Source organism: Anabrus simplex, chromosome 3 (genome assembly GCF_040414725.1).
Source record: "Anabrus simplex isolate iqAnaSimp1 chromosome 3, ASM4041472v1, whole genome shotgun sequence".
NCBI lineage: Eukaryota > Metazoa > Arthropoda > Insecta > Orthoptera > Tettigoniidae > Anabrus > Anabrus simplex.
This window is the reverse complement of record NC_090267.1, coordinates 214,556,571-214,572,105: the sequence shown is the minus strand read 5'-3', so window position 1 is coordinate 214,572,105 and position 15,535 is coordinate 214,556,571.

Below are 15,535 nucleotides of genomic sequence, written 5' to 3'. Positions count from 1 at the left end.
ACATAGGTTATGCTAAGATAGCAGCATAATCTAGCGGAAGAAGTTTTAGTACGGGAGAAGATGCATGCGAAATCGATAGGTGATGTGTACACGCTATAGCTATTCTTTGCACTTTAAATTTATGGGTATAGGTTATGCTAAGATAGCAGCACAATCTACCTGAAGAAGTTTAGTAAGAGAGTCGATGCATGCAAAATCGATAGTTGATGTGTACCCGCTTTGAAACATGACTGTTCATTGTACGTTAAGTTCATGCGTATAGGTTATGCGAAGATAGCAGCACAATCTAGCGGAAGAAGTTTAGTACGATATTTGTTGCAAGCAAAATCGATAGGTGATGTGTACACGCTTTGAAACATGGCTATTCTTTGTACTTTAAGGTCACGCGTATAGGTTATGCTAAGATAGCAGCACAATCTAGCGTAAGGAGTTTAGTACGAGAGTCGATGGGTGCAAAATCGATAGGTAATGTGTACACGCTTTGAAACATGGCTATTCTTTGTACTTTAAGTTCATGTGTATAAGTTATGCTAAGACACCAGCGCAATCTAGCGGAAGAAGTTCAGTACGAGATTCGATGAATGCAAAATCAATAAGTAATGTGTACATGCTTTGAAACATGGCAATTCATACTGCTGCTCTGTTCCCAAGATTTTTAAACATAGCTAATCCTAATGCTGCTCTTAACGACGTAGAGCAAAGGATTGATTACGTGACCGTGACGTCACTGCCACGTGCTCATGTTTAGTAAACCTAGCCACGTGCTGTTTTGACAGCTGTCTTCTTGACGGACCCTAACCTCACGTTGAAGGAAAACAGAGCGTCGCTAACCTCACTGCTGCCATCTTTACGGCGGTAAACCTCAAGGCTGCCACCTTATGCATGTCATAGCGCGGAATTTAAAATCCAACAACAGAACGTCGCTAACCTCACTCTTGCCATCTTGATGGGCTTAAACCTTACTGTTGCTACCTTGGTTATACGCTTTTGTGTTAGTTTACTGTTAATCGCTAAGCCGTTCGCATCATCGAAGTAGAGAGTAACAAATATCAAGTAGATTTAAAGAAGAATCTGTTAGCAGAAGGTAAAAGTCCGTCATGGAAAAACCTATTTCTAGGTACATTTGCGAAGAGTGTGGAAAAGCATTTTCCCGAAGCTATTACAGGAGACGTCATGAGATATCATGCAGGACAATTTTTTCAATGCAAACATTGTATAAGAGAGTTCAAGAACGCATAAAACGCTCAACGTCATGAAGCCGCGTGTAATGTAGCTTCATCGGGAACAAAATACAAAGAGCTCAACCATAATCCAGCGAACACTGATTTATGTTCAAAAAGTACACCTCTGCGAGAGATTTTTAATTCTCCCTTGTTGTCTAGACCTGCTGCGAGTTCTGTTACTAAGCACAAACTTCTAGATAAAGAGAGGCAAGATCATGATTATGATGATAAGGATAATGATGTTGATCAAAACAGTAGTAAAGGAAAAGTAGAAGAAAATCTGAATGTTTCATTGCCATTACAGCTTGATGATTTTACTTCATTTCCTAAGCCTACTACACGTTCTATCGCAGTGCAAACATCTCAAGAAGAGATGCAAGGTAAAGAAGAAGGAAATTTTTACGCTTCAACGCTATCGAAACAAGTTAAGTTTGTACCTAGAAACGCAACTGCTGAAGCACGTATTACATCAAAACAAGTCCCTACACATCAACTGTCTGCATATAGACTCAAAGTTCACAATGAGCCTCTGTTACCCTATGTAGATATAAGCTACTGTAAAGATCCCAACGTACTGGTAAAACGTTTACAACTGCTAAGAGCCTAACATGATGCTGGTTACACACAGTACAAAGAAGATATTTTTGAAATAGAGCATTAATCACGTCGTATAGGTATTATTAAGTAAGCGCTTACCCTCACCTAAGTCATCCATCTGTAGTATATAGTTGATCGAGTAGCTATATTCGTATAGATTATTTCCCAACATTCTCCCTTCCTTAGGGTGTTAACTCCGCCTCTAGTTGTAGAGCCGGTCTCAAGCCCGGATAAAGAGAGGAGAGGCACCCTATCCCTTCAGCCCATTAGCCCTTTATCCCATTAGCCCTTTAGCCCATTAGCCCTTTAGCCCTTTAGCCCTTTTGCCCATTAGCCCTTTAGCCTATTAGCCCTACAAGGAATGTGCGGTAAGGTATCCCCTGACATGTTCTAAACACATGTTGTTTCGAGTACAGTGTTCTATTTTAGTCTTGATCACTTATTTAGTGTTCTAAACACTTCAATCAATGTTCCGATCACATGATAAAGTTAAAAGCATAGAGTGCAGTGTTCGATTCTAGTCTTGTTATGTTTCTTTAGTGATTTGCAAGTCTAAACATGCATAATGACGTCATCACTGCAGCACGTGCTTACTCTAGCTATTCCGATGCAGGTTTAAACTTGTTCGATAGAGCTATGCCTTGACATAAGAGGAGGCCTTAACAGCTTATGTATAGCCGCTATTGTTTAAAGATAGCTCCTGTTAAGAAAAAGCACGTCGAATTTTTCAAATTACCCGCCAACACATTTCAAAGGTATGAGGTTTAGTGCTGTAAAGATACCTGCACGATGCAAATCTAGCTTTCTTCATCAGAGGAGCCACCATCTTGTGTGAGCACCTCTAGCCCGTATCATAAGGAGCTGTGTATAGTCGCCGTCTTGTCGCTGCTACCTTGCGCAAGCACCCCTAGGGCGTCTCATAAGAGCAGCAGCCATCTTGTGCAAGCGCTCTTAAGCTGCCTCATAAGAAGCTATGTATAGCCGCCATCTTGTAGAATTAGATAGCTGCCAATGCCAAAGGGCCTAAGTAGGGATCGAACCGTCGATCTCATCATTAGACTATGTTTTTTCTTGTTCCTGATACTGCAAACCTGGGTAATAGGTGGAAAATTTTTATCCGTTTTGCTCTACGATGCACCGTTTTCGAGATATTTAACATTTTGCATTTAAGCCCCAAATTTAATGACTCGAATCAGCACGGTACGTTATACTCTCTACCATAGCTAGACCTGATCATGTTATGAAGACTCGCTTCAATACAAGCTAAAACAGAGCGAATGCCAAAGGGCCTAAGTAGGAACCGAACCGTTGATAGACTATGTTTTTCTTATGCTATCATGTTCCTCATACTGCGAACGTGGGTGTTTAGCAGAAAAATTTTGTCCGTTTTGTTCTACGGTGCACCGTTTTCGAGATATTTAACATTTTGCATTTAAGCCCCAAATTTAATGAATCGAACTAGCACGACACGTTAGCCTCTAAGCTAGCTTTCTTCATAAGAGCGGCAGCCATCTTGCGCAAGCACCCTTAAAGCGTCTCATAAGGAGTTGTGTATAGCCGCCATCTTGTGTCCGCCATCTTGCGCAAGCATCCTTAGTGTGTCTCAAGCCATCTTGTGCAAGAACTCTTAAGCCGTCCCATAAGAGCAGCCGCTATCTTGCGCAAGCATCCCTAGGGCATCTCATAAGAGCCATGTATAACTGCCATCTTGCGCAAGCATCCCAAGGGAGTCTCATAAGAACCTGTGTATAGCAGCCATCTTGCGTAAGCACCCTTAAGGAGTCATCTATAGCCGCCACCTTATGCAATTAGCGTCGAGAGATGGCTGCTGTGGAATTTTTCTTTTTAAATTATCCGCCACCATATTTCAAAGGTATGTACCTAAAGAGTGTAGCACTGAGGTTTGCGATGTAAGATGGCGGATGACAGCTGACAAAAAGCGCGTGAGTTTGTTTGCTAAACAAGAGCACGTGGAATTTTTCAATTTACCGCCACCACATTTCAAAGGTATCTAGCTAAAGATGGCAGCACGGGGCTCTCTCGATTAAAGATGGCGGATGACAGCTAACAGAACTTTTCAAATTGCCCGCTACTACATGTCATAAAGAGGGTAGCACGGTGTTCTGTGGATGAAAGATGGCGGATGACAGCTGACGAAATTGCCCGCATGATAGCAGCACAGTGCTCTATTGATTAAAGATGGCGGATAACAGTTGTCAAAAAAGCACGTGGCTTTGTTTGCAAGCAAGAGCACATAGAATTTTTCAAATTGCCGCCACCACATTTCAAAGGTATCTAGCTAAAGACTGCAGCACTGAGGTTTGTGATGCAAGATGGCGGATGACAGCTGTCAGAAAAAAGCACGTGAGCTTGTTTCCAAACAAGAGCACGTGGAATTTGTTTCCAAACAAGCGCACGTGGAATTTGCCGTCACCACATTTCAGAGGTAAGTAGCTAAAGAGGGCAGCACGGTGCTCTCTGGATTAAAGATGGCGGCTGATAGCTGTCCAAAAAAGCGCATGGGTTTGTTTCCAAACAAGAGAATGTAGAATTTTTCAAATTGCCGCCACCACATTTCAAAGGTATCTAGCTAAAGAGTGCAGCACTGAGGTTTGTGATGCAAGATGGCGGATGATAGCTGTCAGCAAAAAGCACGTGAGTTTGTTTAAGAGGGCAGCACGGTGCTCTCTAGATTAAAGATGGCTGCTGTCAAAAAGCATTTTTCAAATTATCCGCCACCACATTTCAAAGGTAGGTAGCTAAAGAGGGCAGCACTGTGCTCTATAGATTAAAGATGGCGGATGACAGCTGTCAAAAAAGCACGTGGATTTGTTTATCTCACGTTAGTGAGGTTAAGTTGGTAGCACTAAGGTTTAGGCCCGTTAAGATGGCAGCACTGCGGATGACAAGTGACGAATTTGCAGCTACTGCGATAAAGAGGGCAGCACAGTGCTCTGTAGTTTTAAGATGGTGGATGACAGCTGTCAAAAAAGCACGTGGCTGTCAAAAAACACGTGGATTTGTTTATCTCGCACTAGTTAGGTTAAGTTGGTACTACTGAGGTTTAGGCCCGTCAAGATGGCAGTACTGAGGTTAGCGATGCGTTGTTGTCTGTCAAAAAGTACGTGGCTGTCAAAAACACGTGGCTTTGTTTACCTCGCGCTAGTTAGGTTAAGTTGGCACTACTGAGGTTTAGGCCCGTCAAGATGGCAGTACTGAGGTTGGCGATGCGTTGTTGTCGATGACAGCTGTCAAAAAGCACGTGGCTTTGTTTACAAATTCAAATTTCCCGCGGGTGGTGGAGGAGACCTCTGGGAGGCCTCTGGCTGTGGTGGTGGTGGAGGAGGCATCTGGGAGGCCTCTGGCTGTGGTGGCGGTGGAGGTGGCCTCTGGGAGCCTGCGGTGGCGGTAGCCGCAGAACCATCCAATTATACTACTGTCATGACGTAATCCATACAAATGTTTTGAAGACTATGTACTGAATACCTAATTATATTACTTTATTTTGTTCAACTCTCTTTTGCAATTTGTAATAACTGTGACACTTAACGAAAAATTTAGAAATTGTTCCCCTCGACTCAAAAAAAATCTAAACTAAATAATCAAAACTAAACATATCAGTTACTAAATTGCGTAAGTTCATATTTACCTAAAAAGTAGAGTATATTTGGTTTAGAATATGCCTTCTCCTCCCTGCCATCTTTCTGTAGACTGACATCCGTGAAACGCAACCACACGTTTAACACCTAAACCAAGACTAGCAATTCTTCCGTGCCATGCACAATCTCATTTTTTGCACCCTTTACTGTATGTGGGTTATTGTCCCAAGTGCAACTCCTGTGCTTTTAATGTCCTTTGTTAAACTATGGAAGAGGTAAGTAGCATAGTGGAACGCTGGGTTATTTAATGGTGTGTATCCTCCAAAGAGGCCTGATGGAGTTCTTTCAGGCTGACGACCATGGGTGATCTACGCGTCTACACACATACACACACACACGCGCGCGCGCGCGCGCACGCACACACACACACAGACACAGACCCGAGTCATCATAATTAACCAATGAAGGTTAAAACTCACATCCATCTAAGAATCGAACCAGTTGGATAGCTGATCTCGCTTAAGTGCTTCCAGTATCCAGTAATCGGGAGATAGTGGGTTCGAACCCCAATGTCGGCAGCCCTGAATATGGCGGCTTCCTTCCCACTCCTAGACCTTTCCTATCCCATCGTCGCATAAGATCTATCTGCGTCGGTGCGACGTAAAGCAAATAGCAAACAAAAGAATCGAACCGTGTACTCCTTGGGCCAAACATCAGCACTATTGAGCCATGGAAGCGGACTTAACGATGGGTGATCTGTATTATTTCTATATCTGGAATTAATTACTTCATTCCAATAATATGATGCTTTACTAACCAGGACCGTAGCGACCAATAGTTGTGTGTTTCAAATTTTGATGCTACAATCCACATATCAGTATCACTAAATCACTGTTTCCGAATTTCGAATTAATACTGTTAAGTCAAACGTGTTGTAATTTCACATAACAATCGAGATGATTTCCGGCCCCGTGATGAAGGGGCAGCGTGTCTGCATCTTACCCGCAGGCCCCGGGTTCGATTCCCGGCAAGGTCAGGGATTTTTCTTTGGATCTGTTCCACTGAGACTACGTGATTAGAATTTAGGAGCTCACTGACGGTGAAGTAGCGGTCCCTGTCGAGAAAGCCAAGAATAACGGCCGAGAGGATTCGTCGTGGTGACCACACGACACCTCGTAATCTGCAGGCCTTCGGGATGAGCAGCGGTCGCTTGGTAGGCCAAGGCCCTTATGGGGCTGTAGTTCCATAGGGATGGGATTATCGAGATGATTTGGACAGTGATCAGATACTATGGCAATAATTTCTTTCTAATCTCTCTTTTCATTATCGTCCTTCTGTCTGTGATCTATTATGTCAGATACGGCACGTAATGGTCAATATCAGGTTCTGTTCAATTTTTTTTCCGTCTATTGGTCTGTTTGTTTATCTCTCATTGCATCATGGGACACTAGCATTTAATTTAGAGTAAATGAAAGGGCAGTTCGTACTTGATGTATTCATACTGCGATTAGTGTAAAATAGAAGAAAGTTTTGAGATAAAGGTCTATTAACAAGGGGACCATAATGTAAATATACTAGCCTGTCAGAAATACAAACCTTCAGTAAACGTTATTTCCCGTCATATATATATTGCACATTTTATTTTATACCACAAATACGGTGACGAAATCACTTGTCTTGGCGCAATAAGGTGGTGGTGGCGGTGATTATTGTTTTAAGAGGAAGTACAACTAGGCAACCATCCTCGGTGCAATAAGGGAAGGGGTGCGTGGGGATCAACTTTTTTGCCGGCGTGGGTCATTGAGGTCTTCGATTTCGTCGTGTAAGGTCACGTCCAGATGAACTGGACAATTGCGGGGTTTATTTTTTCGTACAGGATATTTTTTCTGTCAGTATACTGTACTCGTAGGCAATTCTTGTAGACTTCCTACGAACTGTAACCTGATCACTTGTTCATAAACAATACGATAGCTGTGATAATGAATATTAAGCTGATAAGTAGCGGAGTTAATTGGATGTCCCAAAAGCTGTGTAAGGTTGTGCAACATTCATTGATGAAACCGAGGTAGCGCATAACAGAAACACGAAGGGATGTCGCTTGGGAAAGCCTGTGAAGTAAACTCGTGACCTCGTTCCGAGGTGGTGCAGCTTTTTTCAGGCACACCCATATGGAGGTGAGCTGCATGTACCATTTCTGCCATATAACAGTCCTCCCTCTATTCTGCTATTCTTCAGTCTCTGACAGTACCGGGAAACGAACCAGGGCCTCCGAGAAGGGCAGCTAATAGCACTAACCGTTAGGCTACGGAGGCGGAGAACCTGTGAAGTAAAGGCTTGTTATATATGACAGTAATATGTTAGGTGCCCACCTTCCGACAGGAGGGAACAATAGTATGGAAGACGTACCGTGTGCAGAGCATTATGCTGATCTCATATAACCACTGCTGGGTTGAGATAGACGATAAACTACGCAAATGTTCGCATAAAAACAAACACACACACAACCATGCTCAAATATTCCATGTCTACCTGTCTTTGTCGGCCTTGATGCTTCCACTGAATAATTTTGGCAATAACAACGTTTATTGCTTCAGGACGCATTAGAACTCGACCCAGGCCGGCAGCCTTTTATCTCCGTAATACCATCAGATCAATAAATCCCACGCACGGTAGCAGTGCGTAGCATCAAGGCAATGCAGAGCAGTTTGGCCACCAGAATATTTACTTCAGATGATTGATGTCACACCAAGAGGAATAAGTAATTAAAAAGAGAGAGGTATACAATGCAGATCACAAAGGATGTCCATCAATAGACCAGGAAGAGGTACAATAGTCTGTGGAAGTCGAGGCAGAATTGAATCTCACCTTCGTAACAAATAATGTTAAAACTACTAACAGTGCAAACGCATTAATAACACAGGGTCACACGTACCAAGCACCGAGCTGTTAACCCTGATGTTACCAGATACCTAAATGAAGCAACAACAGCAATGTGGATAGCAACATCGGTAGCAGCATGTTGATCCTCATTCAACCAGTTGATAGGAATAATGTGTGCCGAAAGACAGTCATCTCAACATTGTGAAGGGCAATACTACTGACACTGGGTAATATTTATCCTAGTAATAATGAGTGCTGATACATTTTAACATCTCTCGGAAAAACTAACCCTTAGTTCCGTGTTATAAGACGTTTTGAGGATATTGATAACCCAAGGTTAGCCAGCATGTAGAATTCTTCTATGACTGGTGGATAACCACAAAAGAAACCCCCCAAATATACCAGGAATTTACTACAAGGTGTGTCTAAAGAGAACGGTGAATGGACCTATATCGCAGTGGCAACATGTAGTAACACTGCATGCATGGGCGTGTGAATAGAGAAGCATCTCGAGAAGCACCACGTAGCGTTGAACACATGGAGCTGAAGTAAGTTAGTCTTCTGTAACCAGTCGAACGTACTGTGTCTAAAAACTCATTGAAATGGTACATTCAGCTAACTATTGGGTGTGTGCCTGAAAAGAGCTGCACGACCTTGGGATGTGGACACGAGGTTTATATAGGAGGTGAAGGATGTTTAAGAAGTGATATTATGGATACGTACAATTTATCCAGTAACGGAACTGTTTATAGTAGAGAGAGGATAGTTTTAATAAGAATACTGATACTGGTGATAAAAGAATTTATAAGCTACGCATCATCAAGAGTTCCTTTCCATAACGAAAGCGTTTGAACCACTCGTAAATACATTCTGGTCCGTACACTTGCACCATCAACGCATGCATCTCCATCGTCGTTTTTTCTCAGTTTGTAACAAACTTGATGTCCATGCGTTGCTGGATTGCGGTATGACACAAGTCTTTACGCGCGCTACGTCAATTGGCCGTAGCGGACTAACCTGCTTCAGCAGCTCCGTGTGTTCAGCGCTATGTGGCGCTTCCCGAGATGTTCCTGTATTCACAAGAGCATGCATGCATGCAGTGTTACAACACGTTACCATTGCTATTCGGCCGTTTTTGTTAGACATGCTTTGTATGTAATACTAGATGGTAACATTGACAGATCGGTCTGTTTACCAGATTCTGTAATAGGAGGTGCCGGCCTCCGTTGCGTAACGGTTGGTTTTATTATCTTTCGTCCACGGGGACTCTGGTTCGATTCCAGAAATTATATATGGCAGGATTGCTTGTATATGGTTTAAATGGTACATTCAGCACACCTCCATAGCGGATGTGCCTGAAAAGAGCTGCACGACGTCACGGTGAGGACACGAGGTTTTTTCTATAGGAGGTGAATCATGGTTCTCCAATGATGGAACTGTAGAGAGAGGATAGTTTTAATAGGGTTATCAATACTGGTGAAAGAAGAATTTATAAGTATGGTAAAGTTAATGATTAGAAATCTGAAAATATATGTGTAAGGCACAGATCTAAAGAAAAAGTTACAAAAAAGAAGCATATTACGGCTAGGCCAACGCGTAAATATGACAAACAAATTATAGTGCAGTGCATAGGCTATAGTATGTATTAGTTTTATGCAAAAAGTAAGAGGTTAGCATGGTTAGAGTGACATGGAAATCTGCATCAAACCTGTCCAAGGACTGATTCTTATCCAAACAAAACCACATCCTTGTAAACTATGATCCCGAAACCCAGGACTCCACGCTGTAGAATTTTTAAAATGTATCATACGGTGATTTAATTTACAATGAAATATAATGCATTGATTTCCGTGAAATAGGAAATATTCTTCTTCGATCTAATTACCACCAGTGAATATGTAAGTTTTATTCTCAAGTTTTGTATTTTAATCGCTGGACACAGAAATGACATGAGAAAAGTACGAAGAGATTTCAGGTGGCAGACAAACATTTTTTCAGGGGAAAGGATCTTTAATATTTAAGTTTTTGCAATGCCATTTAAAATCAATTATCTATCAAAGTAGACAAACATGGTGAGTGCTAACCAGTGTAAAGTTTCCTCTCATTTTACTTTAGGTATGTACAAACCTTATCCCGTTTCTCTAATGGTCGGATATGAAGTGAGATTATACTTCTTAGCGAGTTTTAACGAATGGTGTCAACCTCATCCGAGGAATTAACTTATGTTCCTGTAGGTTAGTATGCTTGATATAATGGATTGCTTTGGTGCTTCTGCACATAAATACGAGAAAGAATAAACCCATGTTCTGTAAAGTAACTGACATTTTTCTTATAATTTAGTTATAATAAAGTTCATTTTCTTTAATATGGCGAAAATATTCGAGTATCTGCATTCGTTTCTTATCCATGGAGGACTTTTTTTCACACTCATATTGGAGTATCTCTGTAATCCTGTCTTAACTCACTAAAATCTTCCTAACGTCATTCATTAAACGGGAAGGGATATTCGGAATAACATGCTAACAGCATGGTGGCATAAACTCAATTACGTGCTTAACTACTGCTCAAAGTTCGGTAATAATCTAATTATATGTCCCTGTTCTTGGAGAGAAGCTTATGGGCATGTTGTAAGAAGGAATATATTGTACTCAGTGATTGTTAAGGACGGATAAATGACACTGGAAGCGTATTTAAATCACCAAAAAATAGCTACGAATTCAATATTGATTCTTAATTTCACAGACTTGTGGGAATTTATATTTTTCTTCTGGTAAATGTCTCTAGAGTGGATACATAGGTTAAGTCATTTGATACACTGTAGACATCAAGAAAACATAATATATATTGTTGTTTGTTGAATTTATTTAGAGATCAACCTCAGTCCTTTACTCTAGACAGAGAATGGTGTAGTTCATTATTTTACTGTCCCGATTTTCTTCCTTGAAGCCTGGCCGCCTGTCGCTTTATGAGTTGCCTTGGGGGAATATTCCCCCACCAGGGGCTGCAGCCGGTCCACCCATCTGAATGGATGTCTTCCTTCCGGTCTGTTGCCATTAATATTCCCCTCTACCACAAGCTTCTCCAGAGTGCCTGTCCTTCTGCCGACCTGTCCGAAATACTGGAGGCTGATCCGCTCGAGAAGCCTATTCTGGAAGTCAACTTCTTCCAGCACGGACGCATTAGTTCCGTTTTCAGTCCAGGAAATTTAGAGAATGTGAGGGTAGGCCCGCCTCACCAAGTTTGACATTTTCCTCATATTTGCCTGTTTGATTGTCCAAGTCTCGGCTGCATAGTTGGCAATGGAGAACTAATGTTAAAATGACTTCATTGCGTCCCTGAAAGGGACGGCAGGTCTCCTAGACAGTAACGCCGTCTCCCAGGCCAGAGAGATGTGATACAGTGAAGGAGACGTTCGGAGAAGGTGAGGGGACTGTTTGCGTGGTCCATACTAGGAACTATCCCGGCATTCGCCTTAGTGCAGGAGAATGGAAAACCACGGAAAACCTTTCTCAGGACAGCCAACTGTGGGGACCAACCCCTCTCCGTCTTCCGAATGCAACCCGCCACCCCTCCACTGCTTGGTGGATCGGTCAAAGTGTAGACCCATCGTACCACGGACCAGCCATGGCCACCAATAGACCGAAGCCCACTCTTCACCCGCCGAACAATGGGGAATACGAGGGAGTGAACTATATTTAGTTGCAGATACCATTAATTATTTACCTAAAGTGTTCTGATGTTAATTTATCAGGTATTATTATAAATATTAGGTTCGTAACAGACAGTGTTACTGTACTAATAAGGTTCTAAAATTCGGAATGAACCCTTCGGTATTGAAAGAATTTTGGATAGGAATTTTGGAACTGGAATTTTTCTAAAAAAAAGTACGGAAGGATAAAATATTATTTTCGAATACATTAGTCACCATAATAGCGGAAATTCAAGCGTTTGGTCATGAAATCATGTAGACTCAACGGCAGTTCATCGGAAGAGGGAGGGAGAAATTGATATACTCCCATTTAGAGAGAACGCCCCTTAAACACATTATTGAACGGATTATGTTAGGCCTCCATTGTCGTTGCGCCTGTGAAAAGCGCTATGTGAGGGATAAATACTGACCCTCAGCACGTATATCACAGAACACGAGAATTCATTGATAAAACTCGTACAATATTGAACCTTAGTTGAAAGAATATCACCGGCCAAGATTCTAAGCTGATATACTTTTATTAAAGAACGCTGGACCCGTCGTTTAGGAGTAGTGATCCTGGATTTTAACCGGAGGTCCTTGTTCAATTCCCGGTAAATTCAGGGAATGCTACCTGGATCCGAGGGCTAGTTGGAGGTACACTCAGCCTCCGTGAAAACAATGGATGAGCTATCTGACGGTGAGATAGCAGCCCCGGTTTAGATCTCCAAGAATAACGCCAAAGAGTATTCGTCACTCTGACCATGCCTCACCTCGTAATATGATAAGGGCTGAGCAGGATGCACTTGGTAAGCCAAGGCACCAATGATATATAGCCATGGGATCTGGGTAATCAGAGAATGTTTAAGCACCGAATATGCAGGCTGAATGGGTATATGACAATGTTTATATATTTAGGATGAATATCAATTCAAGATCAACAGTTTTATATAATTCTATTTATATTACTTGCCACATGTAATATAAACTAGGATTTGACATTTTCAGTACACAGTGCATAAAATAACTTCTAGTATTTTGATTGCATGTGAGATATTTTATATTAAAATACATATGAAATATGAAGGGAAAAGATAGAAAGCAAAGAAGTAAGGAAACTAGTACAGTGTCGATAAAAATTCAAGAACCTGGAACATGTTTTCCGCTTTAATGATTTAACAGAGAATAAGTACTTTGATATACAAGGAAATAAAGATAACAATATTAAAATATATCCGTGCTGATGATGATGGGGAAATAATCCCTGTACCGCCGTCTTGTGACGTATTTAGCCTCATATAGTATAAACTTCCATTTAACATTGTCAGTACACAACGCACGGAACTGGAGTGTTTATCGTAGATACAGGTTAGAAAAAATAGGAGTGGTTGTATTCACACAGGTGAAAGGCGAAATTTTAAGCCACAAAAATGTTAATATGCATACATCATCATTGAAGACCGTTATGACTTGCAGCGTTCAATCTGCAAGCCTCTGTGATTTCAATGAACATTGCCACAATCCAATATTTGCAACTAGTGCTGTGGCCTCATTTAGTTCAATAACCATTACCTTTAAATCGTTAGAAACTGAGTCTAACTGTACCGGGTGGTACACCTCCACGCCGCTCATTCAAATATTGCGCCAGTGGAAACTCCTCTACAGGAGAAAGCCTGAACTTTAACAAACTGAATTAACTCAACGGTTTTTTGGAAGATGTCACTACTGTAAATTTGGTAATTTTGAAGTGTTCTGAACTGTGTCTATTCTGATTTGTGTTTGTTTGCTCCGTATCAAGAAGTTTGGACATTCTCTAACAGATGTCTCTACCAAAACTTTGATAACGCACTCTGTTGTAAAGGAATGAACTTTCTTGAAGAAATTTAGCATTCATAAGTTTTGTTTTTACTAAATTTTGTTCTGTGGTTTGGGGGTTGGCAACAGTTGTCCTTCTTTCCGCCTGTTTTGAATTTAACCAATAACTATTTTTTTAAATTAATTTCTGACCAATAGTGTCTTTCCTTCTCGATGTTGATGTGTAACTTTTAGCGACCCAATAAAATTGAGGGGATGTGTCTACTCATTCTTGAAAGGTCTCGAATTCTCCACGAGGGTATAAAAACTGCTGATTTTCTTGTCTCGGTGCCACTTCTGTAATATCTTTCTTAGTGTGTGGATATGTAGCAGGGGGCGGGAAGCGCCTCTTTCTCCAAGCAGCAGTTCATCTACAAGGTAATGGCCTGTTAATATCTTCATTTCTTGCTAGCTCAGCAGTTTAACTCTCGGGGAGGGTTCGAAACCTTTAGTATGTAACCTACCCTTTTCAAAATGTAAATTCTTTTCTGTCTATCTACAAATTACAAATCTGTAAAGCGGGGATAGAGAGTGCTTCACCCTCTCGAACTCCCCTTCATTTTGAATTTGAGGTGACTATGTTTTCGTAACCGTTTTTCTCTTCCTTCTTAAAGTCTTAAACTTATTTGCCGACTAGTCACCTCCATAGATTGCGATTAGCCCCTGTATCTTCGGCCTAGCGCCACATAGGTTTTTAGACAAAAACTTGGTGTAGGAGTGCAAGTTATCGCCTCCATTCATTTTGTATATTTTGGGCCATTTTTCTTAACCTGTTTGTTTTCTTCATGCGAAGGCCCCGTAGGTTGGGTATTAATTACCCCTGTTTCCTTGTGTGCCTTAAGGGCAGATAGAAATGAAGTTTGTTGTAGCCTTTGATAGGCTTGTAAAATCGAGAGCGGGACAGCTCTTTATAGTGTTGTGGTAAAAGTGCCTTAGAGAGGCTTGAGATGTAAAATTGGGAGCTAATGCTCCATGTAATTAAGGGTGTTCTGCCCTTTGGTATCTTGTTATTGTGAGCTGAGAACTCAGAAATTATTATTGGGGCTCGAAGCCCAGATCTTGTAATTACCCCCTAAATCTTGTGATTTCTTTGTATCTAATTTTGGCTTGTTGTTGACTTGTTAAGTTTACAAATTCTATGTCATCATTGTTAAGTTTTGAAAATATAACCCTTGTTAAAGTTTTAAATTAACTTTAATTTTGTAGTTGAGACCTATTCCCGCCCGCACCTTCTTTCACCTCTAACTACCACGGATAACTCCGTAACACTATCATCATCTTGGTCTCCCCCACTACTTCTCTTAGCCTCCATGACAGAGCCAATTATTCTCATATATAACCTATACTCATCCATTCGCCTCACTTTACCCCACCACCGAAGCCGGTTTATGCGCATCGGTTCATCCATCGCGTTCATTCCTAACTTAGCCTTCATATACAAATTCCGAGTCCCTTCCTGCCATTGTTCCCACCTGTTTGTACCAGCAAACATTCTCGCTACTTTCATGTTTGTGACTTCTATCTTCTGAATAAGATATCCTGAGTCCATCGGGTTCCCCTAAAGTAAAGTTGGTCTGAAAACAGACCGATGTAAAGACAGTTTCGTTGGGAAATGACTTTCTTCTTAGAGAATACTATTGATCACAACTGCGAACTCACTGCATTAGTTTTACTGTATCTTGATTCAATCTCAC